Raw genomic sequence first — 27,058 nt, 5'->3', positions numbered from 1 at the left:
GCTGTGAGGGTGATGGAGCGTGATTGGCTGGAGCTGGCTGGCATGCCAGGCTCCAGGAAGTCTGGATGGGTTTGCCCGGTGGTGAGTGGGAGATTAGCATGAGTGATGTGTGGGAGGAGTGTACCTGTGTCCTGGATGGGCTGGGTTTTCCCCACACAATGCTGGCTCCGCCCCCCTGTGGTTTGTCTAATGACCCTAGCCTCCCCAGTGAATGAAAGGGGTGATTGGGCCATCAAGGGTACTCCCAAGCCAGCTGCAACTGGTTTCCCCCCACCCTGCACCTCCTAACAAAGGATTTCTCTGTATAAATATGGGGCTGTGTCCCCACAGAAATTGTTCTACTTTTGGATCCTTGCCAGAGGGGGCTGTTGCTGCTGCTGGGGCCAAGAGGACCGCCACTTGGCTTGTCTCCCTGCCTGGAGACCCAGTGTGCTGGCTCTGGCCCTGCCCTGCCCCTCTGCCGGCCTCCAGTCCCTGCTGGAGCTTTTGATTTTGGCTTAGAGTGCCTGGAGGCGCTCTTATTTGATTTATAGCGCTAGGCGCGCTTTCCTGATGCCCCAGCGCTCAATAGCGCTTTGCTTCTATTTTTAGCGATAGGCGCGCTTTCGGTGGCCCCTAAGCGCTTGGGAGCGCTTTATTGTCTCGCTGGCGGCTGCCCACGCCGCAGATTCACCTTTTAAGTGACTTAGTTCGAGTGCCCACCTCGATTTCGTCCCCGTAATCCCTGCTGCAGCCCGGGGCCGGGGAGAAGCCGAGGAGCAGCTGCTGGCGTCACCCGGGAGCCGCGCTGCCATTGGCTGTGGCTGCGGGAGGCTCGCCGGGCGATCAGCGCCGTGATTGGAGGAGCCCTTTATTTCGGAATATAGCGCTGGGAGCGCTGTGTTAATCCCCCTTGTTGCGCTTGGAAGCGCTTTATTCCCCAGAGCCGGTGCCCACCCGGCATTTGCCCGCAAATCGCTCCATCCGCTGCCCGGCGCCCGACCAGGAAGTCAGGCAGGCCGGGGGCGGGCCTCCGGGACCACCGGAACCGGAAGTAGGAGGGCGGGAGCCTACCCCGCCTCCCAAGGAAGCGCTGCGGCGCGAGAAACAGAGTGGTGGCTGCAGGTGCAGGCGGGGCTCCGGTGCCTGAAGGAGAGCCCCGCGCTGCCCACAGAGGAAGGAGGAAGCCGGTCCCCAACTGAGGAGAGCCCCGAGGTGCGGGAGCTCTCCGGGAGCAGGGAAGCAGCCGCCCGCCGCAGGAGACCCGGTGAGTGTGGGAGTCTTGACTCCGGGGGCATTCTCCTTTGCAGAGTCCAGGAGGGACTCCAACTCCGGGGGCAGTTTCTCCTTGTTCTCAGAGCGGCCCCAGTTGGCAGAGGGCCGCTCCAACGCTTCGGGGCATTTCCTTCGAGCCCACAAGGGGCCCCGGGGGCCGGATAATTACAAGCCTGCGAGGCTCGAGGCACCAGTGGTTAGAAGAGCCCCGAGGGTCTGAGGGGCCATTCCGTTCGTGAGCCTGCGAGGCTCCCAGCCCCCCCTTGGTTGCAGAGTCCCCCGAGGAGGGACTCCAACGTGCCCACATGTGTCTGTGAGCCCAGCGAGGCTCTGAGAGTGCCATTTGTTTTGCCAGCCCTGAGAGGCTCGAGCCCAGTCTCTTGTTCTCGAGCCCAGAGAGGCCCTTGCGCCCACAGTTGCTTTGCGAGCCCCGAGAGGCTCAGGGTGCGAGTTCGTTGTTTTAAAGCCCAGAGAGGCTCATCAGTGCCACAGTGGTGGTTCTTGAGCCAGAGAGGCTCCAACGTTGCCCTAACTTTCCTGCACCAGTTGCCCAGCACTTTGTGGGCAACTGCCACGTTTAGGACCCTGACACTTGGGACACAGGGCGTCCTAGCCCCAACAAGGCCAGAGGGCCTAGGGACAGTCACAGGTGGTGACTTACGTGAGTTTGGCGCAATTGTACTTTCTATACACCTCTGAATGGGTAGTTTATTCATCATGTGTTCTCTTGTGCTGCACCTCTGAATGTGTTTTTATGCGTCATGTGCTTTGCTTTTACACCGCTGAATGTAGGTTCTGCATCATGTGTTTCCTTCCCCTGCACCTCTGAATGTGTTTTTATGCGTCATGTGCCTTTACACCTCTGAATGAATGTTATGCATTGCATCATGTGTTTTCCTCTTACACCCCTACAGGTATTGTAATACATAGGTGGTTGTTTTCTCCCTAGTACAGGTGGTGCTAGTGAGGTCCTGTTACCAGTGATTACTGGTTGTGTGCTCTATTTTTATATTGTGTGCTACACTGATTTTACTTTCTAAAGTGCTATTTCTGAAAGTATAAGTTCTAAAAGTGCTGATACCCCTGACAGTGGTCCAAGTGGCCCTGTCCTGTACAAATATCCCTTGTAAATTCCGCCCGTGCCTGTTGGCACAGTGTAACAAGATGTGTGTTTTATCTGATGTATATTTATTATAATACAAAGGCTATTTTTACATAACCTTGTGTGGAGTTTCCTTTGTGGTGGGCCTTTGGTTGTTGTTGCTGGGGTGCGTGCGCAAATACTTAACCTACATCGCCTCCAAGTTTAGCCTTGCTGCTCGCGCCACGTTACCTAGAGGGTGAGTAGGGGTTATCTTGGCGTGTAACTCCCTTGCCCTGACTTGGGTGTGGTGGTCTCTGACTGACTTTGGCGAAAGCCCTGGCCAGCCGGGGATCCCATTTCCAACAATCACCATACCCATAAAGAGATTCCCTCACCCAAACTGTTAGAACATGTAGTTTTAACTTCATATATCTACTGAATCAAATATTCACACATCTTTGGACAGTCACACCCCCCCCACCGAACCACACACACTTTCACACTCCCATACAAATACTCAGTTAACTAATCAATAACTAATATAGACTTTCACATAGCTAGTAACCAACTGTAGAATCAGTTTACACAACAACTGACAAAGTGATACAGATATTCACACAGTTTAGTCACTATCCACTATATTTAGTGAGACATTATAAATTGGTCAAGTAAACAGTCAATTACACTCCTACTAAATCCTCCATCCAAATATTTATTTATATATATCCACTCATTCTTCAATGTAAATTGCTACATATATAATGCATATTTAAATAACGAAGCAAACCACATTCACTGGATGATGTAATCAGTGATGTCATCAGTGATGTCATTTAAGATGTCATCAGTGATGTCACTGACCATGTCATGAATGATCTAATATGTGACATCATCAGCAGTGGATTGCGGGTGCGCGAAATATAGTTAGTACAACTAACTATATAGGAGAAATTTCACTGGTTTTGTATGAGTAAAATGTCCAGCTAACTATAACACCACTAAAACTTATAGTTTTTTGAGTGAATTTCAAAGGTTTTTTAAAAACTAATTCCTAACTATATAACTCCTGAAACCTATGTTTTTTTCAGTGAATATATATATATATATATATATATATATATATATTTTTTTATTATTTTTTTTTTGCAGGTCCAACACACGGTCGGTACATGAAAAAGGCACTCACTCAAGTATATTTGCTCAAACCAGCAGTTTTATTTTTGCCTGCTTCTCGTCACTAACCCGATTTTGGTTTGAGCAAATATACCTGAGTGCCTTTTTCATCTACCGACCGTGTGTCGGACCTGCAAAAATAATTATCGACTGGTCCTATCGACAGAAGGAGGCACCGTACTAAATTGGAGCACCAGCGTCAAAGTGGACCCAAACTGTGAGAATATATATATATATATATATATACATTTACCTACTAGCGGTCGCCAGTAGGTAGTTATAGTTAGGACCTATTATGCATAGGAAATCCGCAACATTCTATTGCCAATAACTGTGGCGCCGACTGATGAATCTTCTCGAAATTTTCCAAACTTTTGGCCAGCTCAGTTCCGCTGCTTCCCTGAAAGTTTGGGGGTGATTGGTCAAGCGGGGCCGAGAAAAAAGGGGGTCCCAAAACTTGTTTTTCCCATGCAATTTCTCATAGGACCTTTAGCCACGGCTACAGCCCGAACGGCTGAACGGAACTACACAAAATTTGGCAAAGAGGTAGTCCTCAGTTCAGACTTGTGCCTTTTGCTTAAATGGTGTTAATCTGTTCAGTAGTTACTGAGAAAATTACAGTTAAAGTCATTTATATGTCTATGGGCACGGTGGATCCGCGCATTGTGCGAGGATTGTCATCGTACCATAAGTGCACCGTCCCGATCACGCGCTCAATGCTAATTGGCTGTCAAGCGGTTGTAAACATTCGAAACCAGGAACTGTTGGCACCCATTTTGTGCCTCGGTAGAAGCGAGGCTGAGGAAGTCAGTGGAATATGTGTGCAAAACGTAGAAAGGGGGCAGGGTAGAAATAATTTTACCCGCAGGGCCCAAGGTTTTTTAAACCGGCAGGTGCGTGTAGGGTGTGTGGACTGTGCCGTAAAATAAATAAAATAAAACTGAGGTTTTTTTTTTATAATTCGTCTTCGGGAGGTTAAATACCGGGTGCAAAATTATTGATTTTTTTGTGGGGCCAAAAGGGGCCCCCCAGCCTCGGAGATCGTCACCCCCAGGGGCTAAAAAGAAAAAAATTGTGGGGGGAGGGGTCGAAGGTCCTCAAAGCTGTGGGGTCCATTACCTCTCGGGGTTTATGTATTGTGGGAGGGGTACTACATGGCCCCCCTCCTGGAGCACTTGAGGGTCCCGTTATCCCCAGGCTACAAAAAAAATCATGGCTGTGGAGGGGGGCTGTAAGGTCTCCAAAGCCCCGGGGACCACCACTCCCTGGGACTTTATGTATTGCTGGATGGCCAGCTTTTGCAGTGTCCCGGGATGCCCTTCCTGCCCTCTCATAGCAAGGAAATCTGTTCTCTCTTTCAAATCTATATCAGATGGCTTTTCCACATGGGGAGCTGCATGTTAGTAGCTCCTGATGTGGAATAGTAATTCCGGCTCCCAAACGTGTAGAAGTTGTGCACCAAAGGCGCTGGAGTCGCGCACCCTACAGATTATGATTCGTGCATCCAGCGCTTGCACACCAGGGGGCCGCACTGAGCGCTGTGCTGGGTGCCCAGCTTTTACTTTTTCTGTTAAAAAATAGCCCCTATCAATACTTTCTAATATTCCCGGGGATTGTATCTCCTGGGTCTTATAAAAAATGTTGGGGACCGTGAGGGGAGCCACAATGCCCCCACAGACCCACCGGGTTCTGGAGTTCTTCGGGAGCCGGCATTGCTTTTCCGCAAGGGGAGATGCTAACTTGCATGTGGAAATGCAATCTGCTTTGGATTTTGAAAGTGAGAACAGATTTCACTGCTCTGTCTTTCAAAATGCAAACTAAGTTTGCTATGGGAGGGTGGGAGCCATGAGACCCCTGCCCTCTCAAAGCAAATAGCAGTGTCCCGGGGGTAGGCACCCCGGCACACTGCAGGAACCGGCCTTGGGCGTGGCAGTTCCCCAGGGCCCTCGAGGGCACCAGGCGGAGGGCCACGCAGCCTGCCTCCCACAATACACAAATCCCAGGGGGGGGCTGGTGGTTCCCGGGGCTCGAGGGGCGTAGTTGAGGCCCACACACTTCAAATTTTTAGGGGGGGCCTTGGATGTGAAAGTGGTGCAAGGGGGTTGTTAATCTGGTACACAGTGTTTTGTTTTACTTTGCTTTCCTTTTTGTCTTGTAAAGGATCCAGGGTAAATATAATGGTTTTTGTACAGCCAGAACCTTTCAACCCTACCCGGAAACGGCTTTCTGCCTGTTACCATAGTAACAATTCATGGAACACTTAAGTGAGCACAGAGGTTAGAAGTTCACCACACTATGTTGCTAATGGAAAAAGTTACTGTGCTGGAGTTTTAAAACTTTTCCATAGGAAGTGTTAGTCGTAACTATAGACTCTGGTAAAGATCTGGTAAAGAGTTAGTCTCAGAATTATACTTCAAATTATAAATATCATTTCTATTGGGGACCGCAACCCACCCAAAAAAAAGACGTGTATACTTTTTTAAAATTAACTTCTATTGAAACAACAATAAATAACTGGAAACGTAACTTAAAGATAACAATACAATAAATAACTAGAAACACAACTTTAACAAAACAATATAATAAACAAAATGTGATGTGGACTCCAATAGAAGTACGGTAGGTAATCTGCAAAACAAAAAAGAAAATTAGTGTTTAAAATTAGATCGATGTGATTAAATGAGGTGAAACATTACAAGTCAAAGTAACAGTTGACAATATTTCCTTATTTTTACGTGTGCAGTGTGCCTGATATATTTCACTCGTCTTATAGGCCCGTGTTCAAGCAGTGTCTGTATGGAAGTGGCTACTGCGTCAGATTTACAATACAGATCAACAGGTCTTTAAAATAATTCAGAGATGAGACAGAATTAAGTCATCATGCAGGACAATATTCTTTAGGGCTTTTTTACAACACTCTTGTGCCACTTTTCTGTTACTTTTCTCATGTTGAAAAAGATGCAAAAGTGGCTTAAGGGGCTTGTAAATAAGCTATTTTATTTCTAATGCATTTAATCAGAGGCATTTTATATCTAGTCCACTTTGCTTACCTTGTGTAAACACTGTGGTCAACAGAGTTCACAACTTGTACTCATCTAAGGTTGTACACGGTAGAGTGGACAGCAGCGTCCATAACTTTAAAAGAGAAAGAGAAACGATATGAGAGAGAGTGAGAAAGAGAAATCGAGTAAAAAAGACAGAGCAGTTAATACTGGAGAAAATACTCATAGCTCACCTTTTGCCTCTGTTGTGTGTCTAAGCAGGTGCTGGTTTATAGTGCACCCTCCAGTTTAGTGATCTGATAGAAAGTATATAGAGTTAGTAATAGCATAGTACATACAAATGACACGTATAAGGTAACACTTGGTGATATTTTCTTATTTTTGTGTCTGCAGTGTGCCTGATACATTTCACTTGTCTTATAGGCCCGTGTTCAAGCGGTGTCTGTATGGAAGTTCCTACTGCACCTGATTTACATTATAGATCAACAGGTCTTTAAAATGATTCAGAGATGAGACAGAATTAGCTGAGAGATCAAGTCATTATGCAGGACAATATTCTTAAGGGCTTATTTACAAGACTGTTGCGCCACTTTTGTGTTACTTTTCTCATGTTGAAAGTGACGCAAAAGTGGGGCAAGGGGCTTGTAAATAAGGTCTTTTAATTCTAATGCATTTAATCGGAGGGATTGTACATGTAGTCAGCTCTGCTTACCTTGTGTAAACACTGTGACCAACAGAGTTCACAACTTGAACTCAGCTTTGGTTGTATATGGCAGAGTGGACAGCAGCGTCCATAACTTTAAAAGAGAGAGAGAAATGATGTGAGAGAAAGTGAGCAAGAGAAAGAGAGAAAAAATAACTTTAAAAGTGTGACAGAAAGTTATAGATGGAGCAGTTAATACTGGAGAAAATACTCGTAGCTCACCTTTTGCCTCTGTTGTGTGTCCAAGCACGTGCTGGTTCATAGTGCACCCTCCAGTTTAGTGATCTGAAAATAGTATATAGAGTTAGTATTAGCATAGTACATACAAATGCACACATATATTTTTGGGTTTATTTATTTGTACACTCAGGATACTATATTACAACAAGTTCCACTGTAAGGAGGTGTCTGTGCGCTGTTTTTTTCCAAAGTAGTATATCCCATGCATTCCCACTGTATAACGGTGAGTTTTCATTATTGGGTATCTAGACAATTGCACCCCATTGAGTCGTAGAGTCCGGAGGTGAGTGTTTTTCTTGGGAAGTCAGAGGCAGATTTAGAAGCTCCTTGCGCCACTTTTCTCATGTTGAAAGTGACACAAAAGTGGCGCAAAGGGCTCGTAAATCTGCCCCTCAGACTGCTGTAACTTATCTATTCTCACTGCTTGGAGGTAATTGTACATTCCTATGCAGTGAAGCTGTTGCACACTACCCATTTTCTCCTTTTACTGATGACTTGTGGTTGTTTTGGAAACAAGCTTTTTTGCTCACCTTGTGCCATTGGCCTGATTCAAAGAGGGTGCACTGCGTGTTGAAGCAGCTTTCTCAGAAGTTGTTACGATGGCACGCATCATCGTAGAATCCTCGTACGTTGAGTTTTAGAGGTGTTGGGGGGGACGCCAATTTGTGAAACACAACCTGTAAGATAAAAAGGAAGTTAACATTGTGTGTAATTTTTTTATCAAAGGAGAGAGGAAGTGAGAGCGTGACTGCAAAGAATATGTGCAGCTCAACTTTCTGTCACCAGTGTGTTTATCACCACGTGCTGGGACATAATTCACCCTGAAGCTCCTCATCTGAAAGATAGTAAAATAAAGGGTTATGATTGGTAATTGTTACTATCTTAATGTGGAGTTAAATAACATCGCCCTTTCACACACGTTTCCTCTCATATTTAAAAGAACTATTTTCCTAGTTTATATTCCGGACGTTTGAGCAATTATAAAAACGTTCCTGGTATTGGAAAAAATATATATATATGTAATTTGATACATTATATAGGACTGCATTCGTCTAAATCGCTGCGTTGCTTTTTTGTATCCAGTCTGCTACAGCCCTTCGACTCCCGCTGATGCGCACCCAGGCCTCATTGCTCACCTTTTCACAGACAGGGTATGATCTACATCATGTGGTCCGGATCTGCCACTAAGAAGTCTCACATATGGTGCCGAGTCTTGATATCGGTATGGCGATATGACGGTATTGCAGGTTCTTCGCCCGCTCAGTCCTTCCGGTACCACTAACTCAGTGACCAAAGAGGCCACGCACGTAGTGGTGGGCACACTGCTCGGTGGTTCAGGTCTACATGGGGCGTCTGAACAACCAGGACGGGCCATCACAGCGCTTGCGATGGGAGAAACTCTAAAGTGGCGTAAAGCATGTGTGCCCTGTCTTTTCTATAGGTAGGGTCACGTGTGTAGTGATGGATGCGTTGGATGGGTGTGGTGTGGGTGTATACCAGCCATGAGGGAGTGCGTGTGCCGTTCTGTGAACTAGACCTGGAACTAAGAAATCACTATGATGGAAATCTGGGCCATGTAGCGTTGTTGTGTTTTCCTGGAAACGTAAGTTGAGTGGGCTGGCCTGATGTATGCCAGTGCTGCACGAGGCTCTGAAGCATGATTCCGGAGCTACAGGCATGGTCCCATTGTGAGCTATATGAGAAATTAAGTTATTCGGGTGTCCGTTTTGTAGTGCTGACATCAACCTGGTCTTAAAAGCAAATGTGTCATTATATCTGTAAAGTTCCACAACTTGGCCAATATGGAAGGTACTGACTCTATATTCATTCATAGTTGCACACATAAAAGATGGTGGACATGACGCACTTCTGTGATTATGAATGTTTGTTGTACATTCAGTGGAGTGTTGTAGCTGTAGTAATACAGGGCTGTGAAAGGTTTAAGTTGTAGTTTTTGGAACATGAAGGGCAGCTAATTTTTATACGTATGTGGTCATTCATGTACAGTAACTTGATGCTGAAAATCAGTGTTCGAGTCTCGGAGTTGCATGCACATCTTGTTATTGTAGAGTAATGACGTAATGTATGCGTGCCTGAAAATGTATTGTACATATGGTGCTCATGTAAATAGCTGGTATAGTTTTGGGTTGATTTTGCGCTATATAATCATACTTTAAAAAAAAGAAGAGGAATAACCCACACTGACTGTCCCAGGTAAGTTGGTTGCATAAGTTGGTTGCATAAGCTATTTATAGCACAATATAAAGTAGTAGGGTAGGAGGAGCAGCATTTTACAAACATAATAAATACACAGACAGATAGATAGTTGAAGTGGGTATCGGCACATGTGCTCGACTCCATTTTATTACATTGTTGTTGGTAACAAGTAGAATAGTAATCATGATATCATATACAGATATTAATCATAACGGTTGATGACTTCTGTTGTACAACGGTAGGAACATTGTATATGAAATAATGTACAGAACATTCTATCGTAAAGGGTTCATGAGTTGTGGCGCACCGAAGGAGGTGCAGGTTGTGTGGAGCCTGCGATGATGCGTGGTTCAGGCAGACCGCACTGGTAAACATATGTTTTGACTATTGAATTTTGCCTTAACAAGGGCACATGGTGATTTTTTACGGTGTACTGAGTTAGTGGTACGTGTGGTGTGTATCGTGTGCTCACCCTGCGATGATGCGTGGCCTGAGCGGGCTGCACTCAAACCATTCACTGTTGCATACTGGACCATATGAACTTTGAGGGGGGGAACTAGCATCGATGGTTATCAATTGCTCTGTAAACTAGGTCTACTGATTACCCCCATAACAAATTAAACGACTGCATTTCATGTAGTGCATTCTAACTTTCTCAAAATGATGACTTATGTCTGGTGGCAATGTTGAAGGTGATATCCTAGAGGTACTTGGTATTGCCGGTGCTGGAGGTACATTTTGCCGCAATATTCTAGATTCTTTGTTATCATAGTTCACAGAATGCAACGATTGAAGGAGTTTGCGCATACTAGCAGTGCAACAACACTATTTTACCCTCTGCTTTAAATTAATCAATTGCAAAAAACACAGCTGATGGACAGAATGTAGAACAATGTCATACATTCACTCCAGTACAAGGATCTGGGCCTAAATCCATCGTTTTTTTGCACTCCACACCACCCTGGGTTAGACACTGGCTATATGCAAATCATCTCTGACCCTGTGCCTCATGGGAACAGTCCAGTTCGAACTACCAAGCCATGTCTTTCCCAGACCGGAATCAAGCATCCAAGGACCGGTTTCTGGCTATCAGCCTTCATCAGCCTGGATAGCTTGACTCCAGTGTTGTGGAGAGCCTGGGACTCACGTCTGAGCATACCCAGCCCACTCGCGGTGAAAATTGCAAAAAACACAGTTGATGGACAGAATGTAGAACAATGTCATACATTCACCCCAGTACAAGGATCTGGACCTAAATCCATCGTTTTTTTGCACTCCACACCACCCTGGGTTAGACACTGGCTATATGCAAATCAGCTCTGACCCTGTGCCTCATGGGAACAGTCCAGTCCGAACTACCAAGCCATGTCTTTCCCAGACCGGAATCAAGCATCCAAGGACCGGTTTCTGGCTATCAGCCTTCATCAGCCTGGATAGCTTGACTCCAGTGGTGTGGAGTGCCTGGGACTCACGTCTGAGCATACCCAGCCCACTCGGGGTGAAAATTGCAAAAAATACAGTTGACGGACAGAATGTAGAACAATGTCAAACATTCACCCCAGTACAAGGATCGGGCCTAAATCCATCATTTTTTTGCACTCCACACGACCCTGGGTTAGACACTGGCTATGTGCAAATCAGCTCTGACCCTGTGCCTCATGGGAACAGTCCAGGCCAAACTACCAAGCCATGTGTTTCCCAGACCGGAATCAAGCATCCAAGGACCGGTTTCTGGCTATCAGCCTTCATCAGCCTGGATAGTTTGACTCCAGTGGTGTGGAGAGCCTGGGACTCACGTCTGAGCATACGCAGCCCACTCGGGGTGAAAATTGCAAAAAACACAGTTGATGGACAGAATGTAGAACAATGTCATACATTCACCCCAGTACAAGGATGTGGGCCTAAATCCATTGTTTTTTTGCACGCCACACCACCCTGGGTTAGACACTGGCTATATGCAAATCAGCTCTGACCCTGTGCCTCATGGGAACAGTCTAGTCCGAACTACCAAGCCATGTCTTTCCCAGACCGGAATCAAGCATCCAAGGACCGGTTTCTGGCTATCAGCCTTCATCAGCCTGGATAGCTTGACTCCAGTGGTGTGGAGAGCCTGGGACTCACGTCTGAGCATACCCAGCCCACTCGGGGTGAAAATTGCAAAAAACACAGTTGATGGACAGAATGTAGAACAATGTCATACATTCACCCCAGTACAAGGATCTGGGCCTAAATCCATTGTTTTTTGCACTCCACACCACCCTGGGTTAGACACTGGCTATATGCAAATCAGCTCTGACCCTGTGCCTCATTGGAACAGTCCAGTCCGAACTCCCAATCCATGTCTTTCCCAGACCGGAATCAAGCATCCAAGGACCGGTTTCTGGCTATCAGCCTTCATCAGCCTGGATAGCTTGACTCCAGTGGTGTGGAGAGCCTGGGACTCACGTCTGAGCATACCCAGCCCACTCGGGGTGAAAATTGCAAAAAACATAGTTGATGGACAGAATGTAGAACAATGTCATACATTCACCCCAGTACAAGGATCTGGGCCTAAATCCATAGTTTTTTTTGCACTCCACACCTCCCTGGGTTAGACACTGGCTATATGCAAATCAGCTATGACCCTGTGCCTCATGGGAACAGTCCAGTCCGAACTACCAAGCCATGTCTTTCCCAGACCGGAATCAAGCATCCAAGGACCGGTTTCTGGCTATCAGCCTTCATTAGCCTGGATAGCTTGACTCCAGTGGTGTGGAGAGCCTGGGACTCACGTCTGAGCATACCCAGCCCACTCGGGGTGAAAATTGCAAAAAACACAGTTGATGGACAGAATGTAGAACAATGTCATACATTCACCCCAGTACAATGATCTGGGCCTAAATCCATCGTTTTTTTGCACTCCACACCACCCTGGGTTAGACACTGGCTATATGCAAATCAGCTCTGACCCTGTGCCTCATGGGAACAGTCCAGTCCGAACTACCAAGCCATGTCTCTCCCAGACCGGAATCAAACTTCCAAGGACCGGATTCTGGCTATCAGCCTTCATCAGCCTGGATAGCTTGACTCCAGTGGTGTGGAGATCCTGGGACTCACGTCTGAGCATACCCAGCCCACTTGGGGTGAAAATTGCAAAAAACACAGTTGATGGACAGAATGTAGAACAATGTCATACATTCACCCCAGTACAAGGATCTGGGCCGAAATCCATTGTTTTTTTGCACTCCACACCTCCCTGGGTTAGACACTGGCTATATGCAAATCAGCTCTGACCCTGTGCCTCATGGGAACAGTCCAGTCCGAACTACCAAGCCATGTCTTTTTCCAGACTGGAATCAAGCATCCAAGGACCGGTTTCTGGCTATCAGCCTTCATCAGCCTGGATAGCTTGACTCCAGTGGTGTGGAGAGCCTGGGACTCACGACTGAGCATAGCCAGCCCACTCGGGGTGAAAATTGCAAAAAACACAGTTGGTGGACAGAATGTAGAACAATGTCATACATTCACCCCAGTACAAGGATCTAGTCCTAAATACATCGTTTTTTGCACTCCACAACACCCTGGGTTAGACACTGGCTATATGCAAATCAGCTCTGACCCTGTGCCTCATGGGAACAGTCCAGTCCGAACTACCAAGCCATGTCTTTCCCAGACCGGAACCATGCATCCAAGGACCGGTTTCTGGCTATCAGCCTTCATCAGCCTGGACAGCTTGACTCCAGTGGTGTGGAGAGTCTGGGACTCACGTCTGAGCATACCCAGCCCATTCGGGGTGAAAATTGCAAAAAACACAGTTGATGGACAGAATGTAGAACAGTGTCATACATTCACCCCAGTACAAGGATCTGGGCCTAAATCCATCGTTTTTTTGCACTCCACACCACCCTGGGTTAGACACGGGCTATGTGCAAATCAGCTCTGACCCTGTGCCTCATGGGAACAGTCCAGTCCGAACTACCAAGCCATGTCTTTCCCAGACCGGAATCAAGCATCCAAGGACCGGTTTCTGGCTATCAGCCTTCATCAGCCTGGATAGCTTGACTCCAGTGGTGTGGAGAGCCTGGGACTCACGTCTGAGCATACCCAGCCCACTCGGGGTGAAAATTGCAAAAAACACAGTTGATGGACAGAATGTAGAACAATGTCATACATTCACCCCTGTACAAGGATCTGGGCCTAAATCCATCATTTTTTTTGCACTCCACACCACCCTGGGTTAGACACTGGCTATATGCAAATCAGCTATGACCCTGTGCCTCATGGGAACAGTCCAGGCCGAACTACCAAGCCATGTCTTTCCCAGACCGGAATCAAGCATCCAAGGACCGGTTTCTGGCTATCAGCCTTCATCAGCCTGGATAGCTTGACTCCAGTGGTGTGGAGAGCCTGGGACTCACGTCTGAGCATACCCAGCCCACTCGGGGTGAAAATTGCAAAAAACACAGTTGATGGACAGAATGTAGAACAATGTCATACATTCACCCCAGTACAAGGATCTGGGCCTAAATCCATCGTTTTTTTGCACTCCACACCACCCTGGGTTAGACACTGGCTATATGCAAATCAGCTCTGACCCTGTGCCTCATGGGAACAGTCCAGTCCGAACTACCAAGCCATGTCTTTCCCAGACCGGAATCAAGCATCCAAGGACCGGTTTCTGGCTATCAGCCTGGATAGCTTGACTCCAGTGGTGTGGAGAGCCTGGGACTCACGTCTGAGCATACCCAGCCCACTCGGGGGGAAAATTACAAAAAACACAGTTGATGGACAGAATGTAGAACAATGTCATACATTCACCCAAGTACAAGGATCTGGGCCGAAATCCATCGTTTTTTTGCACTCCACACCACCCTGGGTTAGACACTGGCTATATGCAAATCAGCTCTGACCCTGTGCCTCATGGGAACAGTCCAGTCCGAACTACCAAGCCATGTCTTTCCCAGACTGGAATCAAGCATCCAAGGACCGGTTTCTGGCTATCAGCCTTCATCAGCCTCGATAGCTTGACTCCAGTGGTGTGGAGAGCCTGGGACTCACAACTGAGCATACCCAGCCCACTAGGGGTGAAAATTGCAAAAAACACAGTTGATGGACAGAATGTATAACAATGTCATACATTCACCCCAGTACAAGGATCTGGGCCTAAATCCATCGTTTTTTTGCACTCCACACCACCCTGGGTTAGACACTGGCTATATGCAAATCAGCTCTGACCCTGTGCCTCATGGGAACAGTCCAGTCTGAACTACCAAGCCATGTCTTTCCCAGACCGGAATCAAGCATCCAAGGACCGGTTCCTGGCTATCAGCCTTCATCAGCCTGGATAGCTTGACTCCAGTGGTGTGGAGAGCCTGGGACTCACGTCTGAGCATACCCAGCCCACTCGGGGTGAAAATTGCAAAAAACACAGTTGATGGACAGAATGTAGAACAATGTCATACATTTATCCCAGTACAAGGATCGGGCCTAAATCCATCGTTTTTTTGCACTCCACAGGACCCTGGGTTAGACACTGGCTATATGCAAATCAGCTCTGACCCTGTGCCTCATGGGAACAGTCCAGGCCGAATTACCAAGCCATGTCTTTCCCAGACCGGAATCAGGCATCCAAGGACCGGTTTCTGGCTATCAGCCTTCATCAGCCTGGATAATTTGACTCTAGTGGTGTGGAGAGCCTGGGACTCACGTCTGAGCATACCCAGCCCACTCGGGGTGAAAATTGCAAAAAACACAGTTGATGGACAGAATGTAGAACAATGTTATACATTCACCCCAGTACAAGGATCTGGGCCTAAATCTATTGTTTTTTTGCACGCCACCCCACCCTGGGTTAGACACTGGCTATATGCAAATCAGCTCTGACCCTGTGCCTCATGGGAACAGTCCAGTCCGAACTACCAAGCCATGTCTTTCCCAGACCGGAATCAAGCATCCAAGGACCGGTTTCTGGCTATCAGCCTTCATCAGCCTGGATAGCTTGACTCCAGTGGTGTGGAGAGCCTGGGACTCACGTCTGAGCATACCCAGCCCACTCGGGGTGAAAATTGCAAAAAACACAGTTGATGGACAGAATGTAGAACAATGTCATACATTCACCCCAGTACAAAGATCTGGGCCTAAATCCATAGTTTTTTTGCACTCCACACCACCCTGGGTTAGACACTGGCTATATGCAAATCAGCTTTGACCCTGTGCCTCATGGGAACAGTCCAGTCCGAACTACCAAGCCATGTCTTTCCCAGACCGGAATCAAGCATCCAAGGACCGGTTTCTGGCTATCAGCCTTCATCAGCCTGGATAGCTTGACTCCAGTGGTGTGGAGAGCCTGGGTCTCACGTCTGAGCATACCCAGCCCACTCTGGGTGAAAATTGCAAAAAACACAGTTGATGGACAGAATGTAGAACAATGTCATACATTCACCCCAGTACAAGGATCTGGGCCTAAATCCATCGTTTTTTTGCACTCCACACCACCCTGGGTTAGACACTGGCTATATGCAAATCAGCTATGACCCTGTGCCTCATGGGAACAGTCCAGGCCGAACTACCAAGCCATGTCTTTCCCAGACCGGAATCAAGCATCCAAGGACCGGTTTCTGGCTATCAGCCTGGATAGCTTGACTCCAGTGGTGTGGAGAGCCAGGGACTCACGTCTGAGCATACCGAGCCCTCTCTGGCTGAAAATTGCAAAAAACACAGTTGATGGACAGAATGTAGAACAATGTCATACATTCACCCCAGTACAAGGATCTGGGCCTAAATCCATCGTTTTTTTGCACTCCACACCACCCTGGGTTAGACACTGGCTATATGCAAATCAGCTCTGACCCTGTGCCTCATGGGAACAGTCCAGTCCGAACTACCAAGCCATGTCTTTCCCAGACCGGAATCAAGCATCCAAGGACCGGTTTCTGGCTATCAGCCTTCATCAGCCTGGATAGCTTGACTCCAGTGGTGTGGAGAGCCTGGGTCTCACGTCTGAGCATACCCAGCCCACTCTGGGTGAAAATTGCAAATAACACACAGTTGATGGACAGAATGTAGAACAATGTCATACATTCACCCCAGTACAAGGATCTGGGCCTAAATCCATCGTTTTTTTGCACTCCACACCACCCTGGGTGCCACCTTTTTGTGCAATACCTCTACTCAACTGGAGTACTTTCTACTGTCTAATCAGTAAGTGCTCCCTCGTTGGCTAAATGTATAGGGGCAGATTTACAATAACTGGCGCATCCCCAGTGATGCGCCAGTTATTGTGCGCCGCAGCTCCGCCACCCATGGTGCTCCGCATTTACAATGCGGTGCACGATGTGGCAAAAACGGCACAGATGCGTCACGCATCTGTGCCGTAAAAGCAGCGCATTGCTGGAGCTGCGTCGCACTTGCGATGCAGCTCCAGCAATGCTCTGGGGGGCCCTATCTCCCCAATGCTGCATCAAGCAGGGTTTTGACGCAGCATTGGCCTAAAAGTGACTGAGTGAAATCTTGTAGATTTCACTCAGCCACTTTTAGGAGGCGTCCCCTGCGCCGGAACGCCCCTGATGGCGCAGGGCTTTACAACGTGACGCATCTCTCATATGCATCACGTTGTTAATACCCAGCACCATGGCGCATCTTTTGTGCTGCCGCTGCGTCACAAAAGGTCTCGGTAGAGGGTGGCAGTGGTGAACCAGAGGGTGGCAGTGATGAACCAGAGGGTGATAGTGATGAACCAGAGGGTGGCAGGGGTGAACCAGAGGGTGACAGTGCTAAACCAGAGGGTGGCAGTGCTGAACCAGAGGGTGGCAGGGGTGAACCAGAGGGTGGCAGGGGTGAACCAGAGGGTGGCAGTGATGAACCAGATGGTGGCAGGGGTGAACCAGAGGGTGGCATTGGTGAACCAGTGGGTGGCATGGGTGAACCACAGGGTGGCAGTGGTGAACCAGAGGGTGACAGTGGTGAACCAGAGGGTGCTGTGATTAACCAGAGGGTGGCAGTGGTGAACCAGAGGGTGGCAGGGGTGAACCAGAGGGTGGCAGTGGTGAACCAGAGGTGTTGTGATGAACCAGAGGGTGGCAGTCGTGAACCAGAGAGTGGCAGTGGTGAACCAGAGGGTGGAATGGGTGAACCAAAGGGTGGCAGGGGTGAATCAGAGAGTGGCAATGCTAAACCAGAGTGTGGCAGTGGTGAACCAGAGGGTGGCAGGGGTGAACCAGAGGGTGGCAGGGGTGAACCAGAGGGTGGCAGGGGTGAACCAGAGGGTGGCAGTGGTGAATCAGAGGGTGGCAGTGGTGAACCAGAGGTGCTGTGATGAGCCAGAGGGTGGCAGTCGTGAACCAGAGGGTGGCAGTGGTGAACGAGAGGGTGACGGTGCTGAACCAGAGGGTGGCAGGGGTGAACCAGAGAGTGGCAGTGCTGAACCAGAGTGTGGCAGTGGTGAACCAGAGGGTGGCAGGGGTGAACCAGAGGGTGGCAGGGGTGAACCGGAGGGTGGCAGTGGTGAACCAGAGAGTGGCAGTGCTGAACCAGACGATGACAGTGGTTAACCAGAGGATGGCATTGGTGAACCAGAGGTGCTGTGATGAACCAGAGGATGGCAGTCGTGAACCAGAGGGTGGCAGTGGGGAACCAGAGGGTGGCAGTGCTGAACCAGAGGGTGACAGGGGTTAACCAGAGGGTGGCAGTGGTGAACCAGCAGTGTTGTGATGAACCAGAGGGTGGCAGTCGTGAACCAGAGGGTGGCAGTGGTGAACCAGAGGGTGACAGTGCTGAACCAGAGGGTGGCAGTGGTGAACCAGAGGTGCTGTGATGAACCAGAGGGTGGCAGTCGTGAACCAGAGGGTGGCAGTGGTGAACCAGAGAGTGACAGTGGTTAACCAGAGGGTGGCATTGGTGAACCAGAGGTGCAGTGATGAACCAGAGGATGGCAGTCATGAACCAGAGGGTGGCTGTGCTGAACCAGAGGGTGGCAGTGCTGAATCAGGGGGTGACAGTGGTTAACCAGAGGGTGGCAGTGGTGAACCAGAGGTGCTGTGAAGAACCAGAGGGTGGCAGTCTTGAACCAGAGGGTGGCAGTGGTGAACCAGAGGGTGACAGTGCTGAACCAGATGGTGGCAGGGGTGAACCAGAGGGTGCTATGATGAACCAGAGGGTGGCAGTGGTGAACCAGAGGGTGGCAGGGGTGAACCAGAGGGTGGCAGTGGTGAACCAGAGGGTGGCAGGGGTGAACCAGAGGGTGGCAGGGGTGAACCAGAGAGTGGCAGTGCTGAACCAGAGGGTGGCAGTGCTGAACCAGAGGGGGACAGTGGTTAACCAGAGGGTGGCATTGGTGAACCAGAGGTGCTGTGATGAACCAGAGGATGGCAGTCATGAACCAGAGGGTGGCTGTGCTGAACCAGAGGGTGGCAGTGCTGAATCAGGGGGTGACAGTGGTTAACCAGAGGGTGGCAGTGGTGAACCAGAGGTGCTGTGAAGAACCAGAGGGTGGCAGTCGTGAACCAGAGGGTGGCAGTGGTGAACCAGAGGGTGACAGTGCTGAACCAGATGGTGGCAGGGGTGAACCAGAGGGTGCTATGATGAACCAGAGGGTGGCAGTGGTGAACCAGAGGGTGGCAGGGGTGAACCAGAGGGTGGCAGTGGTGAACAAGAGGGTGGCAGTGCTGAACCAGAGGGTAACAGTGGTTAACCAGAGGATGGCATTGGTGAACCAGAGGGTGGCAGTGGTGAACCAGTGGTGCTGTGATGAACCAGAGGATGGCAGTCGTGAACCAGAGGGTGGCAGTGGTGAACCAGAGGGTGGCAGTGCTGAACCAGAGGGTGACAGTGGTTAACCAGAGGGTGGCAGTGGTGAACCAGCGGTGCTGTGATGAACCAGAGGGTGGCAGTCGTGAACCAGAGGGTGGCAGTGGTGAACCAGAGGGTGACAGTGCTGAACCAGATGGTGGCAGGGGGAACCAGAGGGTGCTGTGATGAACCGGAGGGTGGCAGTGGTGAATCAGAGGGTGGCAGGGGTGAACCAGAGGGTGGCAGTGGTGAACCAGAGGGTGGCAGTGCTGAACCAGAGGGTGACAGTGGTTAACCAGAGGGTGGCAGTGGTGAACCAGAGGTGCTGTGATGAACCAGAGGGTGGCAGTCGTGAACCAGAGGGTGGCAGTGGTGAACCAGAGGGTGACAGTGCTGAACCAGAGGGTGGCAGGGGTGTACCAGAGAGTGGCAGTGCTGAACCAGAGGGTGGCAGTGGTGAACCAGAGGGTGGCAGCAGTGAACCAGAGGGTGGCAGGGGTGAACCAGATGGTGTCAGTGGTGAATCAGAGGGTGGCAATGATGAACCAGAGGGTGGCAGTGGTGAACCAGAGGGTGCTGTGCCAATACACGACTGCATGGGTAACTTCGCTATGCCAGCGGCCCGCGAACATGCAAAAAGCCCCGCGAACACGCAAAAAAGCCCGCGAACACACAAAAAACTCCGTGAACACGCAAAGAAACAAAAATACGCAAATTCGCACGAACTCGCGGATTTTGCAGATTGCGAATTCGATTTCGCGCGAATTCGCGTAACACGAATTTGCAAATTTCGCCCATACTTAAATATTGGTTGTTCATTCACAGAAGTAAGTTGAAGCATATCTCCAAAAACTATGATATATTTTCTTCTAAATAAGTCATCTTATTCAATACGGTCATGTGGCGATGATTTCTGGTGCACTGAGTTAGTAGTACGTTTGGCGCTTAGCTTGTACGTACCCTTCGATGATGCGTGGTACGGTGGGGAGGCACAGTAATTGAAGTAATGTATCTTGTCGATTGAATTCTGTATGAGTTCCATTTAAAAGTGACAGTATGCCTTACTGTGACATAAAACTGTTCAGTCTTCTTTGCGATGATTTATGGTGCACTGAGTTAGTAGTATCTTTGGCGCTGAGCTTGTACGTACCCTGCGATAGTGAGTAGTAATGGGAGGGCCGCATTCTGACCAATGTCTTTTCTCTACTGAATTCTGCTTGAATACGGCTACATGGCGATGAATTGTGGTGCACTGAGTTAGTAGTACCTTTGGTATTGAGCGTGTACGTAACCTGCGATGATGCCTAGTCAAGGCAGGCCGCACTGGGAGCAATGTTATTTGCCTAGTGAATTCTGCTTTAACAAGGCTACGTGGAGATTACTTGTGGTGCAGTGAGTTAGTGGTACCTGAAGAACTCAGCGTGTGCGCACCCTGCGATGATTCGTGGTTCGGGCGGGTCGCACTGGTAAAATGTCTCTTGGCTATCGGAATGCGTCATGTGCAATCGCCATTCCACCTGAATCGTGAGCCCTCACAATGTAGATCGAAGGCAGTTGTCAGCACAGATATCGACGAATGATTTTTGTGACTTATGAAAAATAAATCGGAACATATACAGTAGAATTGTCTCTATATTACATAAATCAAGGCTGAATTCTCTACTGTTCATAGTGTAGATGGAAAGTTGAATTCAAGTTGTGAACCCTGCGGTCTGCAGAGTAAATTTTGGCAAGTGTCCACAGAAACATCGACGAATGCTTTTTTCGGTTTCGCCTGAGGCACGGAGCGTTAGCTCCGCCCCCAGAGAAATCTTATGTCTCTGCAGTGTACTCTTAGTCCCGCCCTCTGTTCCATTGGCTAGCTCCATAAATGGAGGCCAGCCATTGGAACAGAGATCTGTCCGTCAAGGCTGGACCAGATTCGGGGGCGTTCCCGAGATTTTTTCCCTCTCCACCCACTTCTGTTCGTCATCACGGTGGTGGGTGGGTGTTATTTTTTTTTTTCGAGTGGGCCTGTTTTGTTCCTTTTCAAAGTGTCTGTTGTTGGAGTTGGCTGCAAGATTCGAGTTCCCACGAGGCGATCAGGTAAGGAGCATTTTGTTTATAAATATGCGTGCGCTGTGATCTTCCTCCCACCCCTCCCGCTGTCCGTGAGCATTTTGTTTATAAATGTGTTTTCACTTTGTAAGTTCACGTACACTTCTAGTGCTGGAGCGCTTAATGTGCCTCTATAGCGCTTGGAAGCGCGTTGCTGCTGGAGGCCGGCGGCGGATCGGCGCGGGAGCCCACTCTACGGCTTATTTTGCCGACTTGGATTTGCCCAGTTATTTATTTAATTAGCGAGTGCCCACCTCGCGATTTCTGCCCGCCTGCCTGCCTAGCGAGGGCCGCCGCGCTGCCCGCGGCGACCCGGAAGTACCTGGCCGGCCGGCCAATCCCTTCGCGGCCGGCCGGTAGTCCCGCCCCCACAGCCCGGGGGAGGGAAAGGGAAGCCTTGGTGTTTGCCGCTTCCCCCTGCCTGGGGGAAGCCTTTGCCGGTGTTGCCGGTCTCCCATGCCTGGAGGGAGACCGGAGAGGAGCCTGACGAGGGAGGAGCGGAGGGGGCGCGGGGCACATTGCCGGTGCCCACCCCCACCGCAAATCCGTACCGGCAGCAAGGAGAAGCCTGGCGGTGCGAGGAGGAGGGCAGCTTCACTGGCACTGGAGTGGATCATCTCGTTCCTCGCCGGAAGAACACAAAGAGTCCGCCTCCCCCCGTTTCACTCCGAGGCCACCGAAGTCATCTGCGGCGTCCCGCAAGGATCTTCACTCAGCCCCACCCTCTTCAACATCTACATGAAACCTCTCGCAGCCATCGCACGCCAGCACAACCTCAACATCATCTCTTACGCCGACGACACCCAGCTGATCCTCTCCCTCACCAGAGACCCCGACACCGCCAGAACCTGCCTACACGAAGGGATGAAAGACGTCGCCGAGTGGATGAAGGACAGCCGCCTGAAACTGAACTCGGACAAGACGGAAGTCCTCATCCTGGGATCTTCGCCCTCCGCCTGGGACGACTCCTGGTGGCCCCCAGCCCTGGGCACCGCACCCAAGCCAACCGACCACGCACGCAACCTGGGCTTCATCCTGGACCCTCCCTCTCGATGACCAGACAAGTCAACGCCGTCTCCTCATCCTGCTTCAACACCCTGCGTATGCTTCGCAAGATCTTCCGCTGGATCCTGACCGAGACCAGGAAGACTGTCACCCAGGCACTCGTCACCAGCCGACTGGACTACGGAAACGCCTTCTACGCCGGAACCACAGCCAAGCTACAGAAAAGACTCCAGCGCATCCAGAACGCCTCCGCCCGACTCATCCTGGATGTCCCCCGACGCAGCCACATCTCCAGCCACCTGAGGAACCTGCACTGGCTCCCCGTCGACAAGAGGATCACGTTCCGGCTCCTCACCCACGCACACAAGTCTCTCCACGACCTGGGCCCCAAGTACCTCAACGACCGCCTGACCTTCTACACGCCCACCCGCCAGCTACGGTCCACCAGCCTCGCCCTCGCAGCCGTACCACGCATCCGAAGAGCCACCGCCGGAGGAAGATCCTTCTCTTACCTGGCTGCCAAGACTTGGAACTCCCTCCCCATCCACCTTCGGCTGACCCAGGACCATCTCGCCTTCAGGAAACAACTCAAGACCTGGCTGTTCAAGCAGTAGCATACCCCTCCCCCCAAGCGCCTTGAGACCCTCCTGGGTGAGTAGTGCGCTATACAAATGGCATGATTGATTGATTCAGGCGCAGGCGGGGCTCCGGTGTCGTGGAGAGCCCCGCGCTGCCTCAAGAAGAGCCTGGGGTGTTGCTGGCCAGGACGGAGCTGTGCGCAGGTGACCCCGCTGGAGTAGCAGGTGGCGCTGTGGCCGCGCAGTCAGACTGCACTCTCAGAGCGGTGAGTGGGTCACGCACCTCTTTCCCTCTATAAGCGTCGGGATTATGAGACCCATTTGTGGCTAAAGATAGCCATGGGTGGCTGTAGTCCGTCCTCTAGGGGCCCATAGAGCGGCTCTGCTGAGGAATGAACACGTAGGCCCGATGGAGGCTGGAATCCTTTGTCTTGCTGAAGGAGCTCAGCGCTGCGAGGCACCGGGACCTCTTCGAGGCCCGTTACTTCACCCCACGGCTCGCCTGACCCACTCCATACCGCCGTTTTCTGAGGGGGTGATATGCACACAGGCAGGAGCGCGGGATCCGCCACTGTCGTCAGGCTTCCTCACAGCCCTCCCTGCAGGAGCTCAATGCACCTCACCGCCCTCCCTGCAGGAGCTCAATGCACCTCACCGCCCTCCCTGCAACTCACAGCCCTCCTTCCACCTCACAGCCCTCCTTCCACCTCACAGCCCTCCTTCCACCTCACAGCCCTCCTTCACCTCACAGCCCTCCTTCCAACTCACAGCCCTCCTTCCAACTCACAGCCCTCCTTCCACCTCACAGCCCTCCTTCCAACTCACAGCCCTCCTTCCACCTCACAGCCCTCCTTCCACCTCACAGCCCTCCTTCCACCTCACAGCCCTCCCTGCAGGAGCTCACTACACCTCACAATCCTTCATGCAGGAGCTCACTGCACCTCACAATCCTTCCTGCAGGAACTCACTGCACCCCACAGCCCTCCCTGCAGGAGTTCACTGCACCTCACAGCCCTCCCTGCAGGAGCTCACTGCACCCCCCAGGTGGTTAAGCTGATCTCGCGAGGATAGCTCTGGTTGGTTCCGGAAGTAGGGGTCTACGACTTTGAGACCACCTTCTCCGTGTTTATTCCACCTGGCTTTGCTGTGGCAGAGACTTGTTTGATATTGGACAAGGTGAGAGCAACTCGACGTGACAGCTTCTTGCATTTCCACCGGAATTTCCAGCCTGTCCTCTCCCTGCCGGTTGTCGTGTCCCGGCGGCAGCAGGCAGGAGCGTGCACTGCGTCCCCGAAGTAACAGCCCTAGAGCAAGCAAGAAGTACGCCCCCCTCCCACCAATCCCTGTTAGGTAGTGGAAACTGTCCAAACTGGGGTGCAGACAGCCCCTCTCACCTTTCGGCTTGGTACCACTGCACCAGCCGCACTACTTCCCTACTGACCGTTCTCCACTTCAGCCCCGTCTAAATTACAATTCCTGCTTGTGACCCTTTTGCCTGCTTGTGCTTGTTTTCCTCACCCTGTTGCCTGCTTATGCCTCCGTGTGCCCCTGTTGCCTGCTTGTGCCTCCGTGTGCCCCTGTTGCCTGCTTGTGCCTCAGTTTTCGTGCCCCTGTCGCCTGCTTGTGCCTCAGTTTTTGTGCCCCTGTTGCCTGCTTGTGCCTCAGTTTTTGTGCCCCTGTTGCCTGCTTGTGCCTCCGTGTGCCCCTGTTGCCTGCTTGTGCCTCCGTGTGCCCCTGTTGCCTGCTTGTGCCTCCGTGTGCCCCTGTTGCCTGCTTGTGCCCCTGTTGCCTGCTTGCGCCTCCGTGTGCCCCTGTTGCCTGCTTGTGCCTCCGTGTGCCCCTGTTGCCTGCTTGTGCCTCTGTGTGCCCCTGTTGCCTGCTTGTGGCTCCGTGTGCCCCTGTTGCCTGCTTGTGCCTCCGTGTGCCCCTGTTGCCTGCTTGTGCGTCCGTGTGCCCCTGTTGCCTGCTTGTGCCTCCATGTGCCCCTGTTGCCTGCTTGTGCCATGTGGGTGTGTGTGGAGGGCTTTGTGTGGCTGTGTGTGTGAGGAGCTTTGTGTGGCTGTGTGTGGGGAGCTTTGTGTGGCTGTGTGTAGGGAGCTTTGTGTGGCTGTGTGTGTGGGGATCTTTGTGTGGCAGTGTGTGTGGGGAGCTTTGTGTGGCTGTGTGTGGGGAGCTTTGTGTGGCTGTGTGTGTGGAGGGCTTTGTGTGGCTGTGTGTGTGGGGGGCTCTGTGTGGGTGTGTGTGTGGGGGGGCTCTGTGTGTGTCATTTGCGAGAGATAAAGCTAGTGGCATTGTAAATGACAATGCCATTTATTTATGTTAAAAAAACATAAATAAAAATGTCAAGAGCAATGCCAATAGCTCTAACTTTAACAAAGGCGAAACCATTGCATTGTAAATGCTTGTTGACACATACGTTAACAATATCTGACGACACAGTAGAATTGTCTCTGTCTTCAATAAATCGAGAATGAATTCAATGTTGATTGTAGTGCTTCACTGCTTTTGGTATCAAGTGGTGAACTCTGTTGATCGCAGTGTAAACTTGAAGGTAGTACTTAGTACAGACATAGGGGAAAGTTTTTTGTAGCATCCGTTAATAAAATGGACTCTTCCTTTCATAAATCAAGGCTAACTTGCATGCTGTCCGTAATTGTTTCTGTATTAAATCAATGAAGGCTGAATTTCCTACTGTTCAAACTTTAACAAAATCTGAGGACATAGTGCAATTGTCTCTGTTTTAAATAAATCAAGACTGAATTCAATGTTTTCTGTAGTGCTGATGCGCAACTGGTATCAAGTTGTCAACTCTACTGACCGCAGAATAGATTAAAGGCACTTCTCAGCAAAGATACTGAAGATAAATTTAGATCCAAAGCTGAATTCAAGTTGTGAACCCTGCTATCTGCAGTGTCGATGGAAACCACTAGTCGATACAGACATAAGTCTGCGGTGGTGTGGCGCTGAGTTTGCAAATGTAGTTGAGCTTATATCGAGGAAGCACGCGGTCATGGCAGCAGCCACGTGGTAGGGTGCGGACCTTCCCTGCAGCGCAGTCTCTTATCTTTGCAGAGTGAACCACACCAAGGAGTAGACTAATTATTTATAGTCTTACATTGACGTTGTTTACGTTGGACTAGCCCACTCCGCTTCTGTTTCAAAGGAGGAGGGTGATCACAGGTACATGACCTTAATATTCCCCAGTGTCTGAGATAATATGGCTGCGTCCACTATTCAGTATACTACTCGTATTAATGGTATATCTACACACTGAAAAGTTTTAGATTTCTATAGTGAATAGTGATTAGTATTTCACCGGTAGTCTTAGCGTTGTGTACATTATTGCTGATGTTCGAGTTCTTTCCCTTATACATACTTGGTTGCCACATCTCTGTAGATTGAGCTAGTGTACTGTTGAGGAGATATATTATTTTGGAAGGTCCGTAGTACTGTTTTGCGCTGCCTCTGAGTTAGTAGGGGGAGGGGTCCGTGGGTATGGTTGTGGTGATCTTGGCGCTGGGTATTTTGATTTTGTTGGATGTGGGAAATGTATAATTAGAAACTCTATCACATATTGCTCTTTAAACATGGGTGTGAGTTGAATGTAATTCACGCAGTGCATTTCAACGTTCTTACAGTACTTAAATGTTGATGTTAATTTGTTAGTGGTAAGTGGAACTTTGCCTGATTTTTTAGGTATCATTGCAGATTTGGTTACTTGTTGAAAATATGGGAAAGTGGTCAACATTATAAGTAGGAATTGTCATTTAAAAAACCTTTGAAATTCACTGAAAAAACCATAGGTTTCAAGAAGGTTATAGTTAGAAATTAGCATTTAAAAAACCTTTGAAATTCACTGAAAAAACCATAGGTTTCAAGCAGGATATAGTTAGGAATTAGCATTTAAAAAACCATAGAAATTCACTAAAAAAACCATATG

Source organism: Lissotriton helveticus, chromosome 4_1, assembly GCF_964261635.1.
Source record: "Lissotriton helveticus chromosome 4_1, aLisHel1.1, whole genome shotgun sequence".
Classification (NCBI taxonomy): domain Eukaryota; kingdom Metazoa; phylum Chordata; class Amphibia; order Caudata; family Salamandridae; genus Lissotriton; species Lissotriton helveticus.
This window is presented reverse-complemented; position numbering follows the sequence as displayed.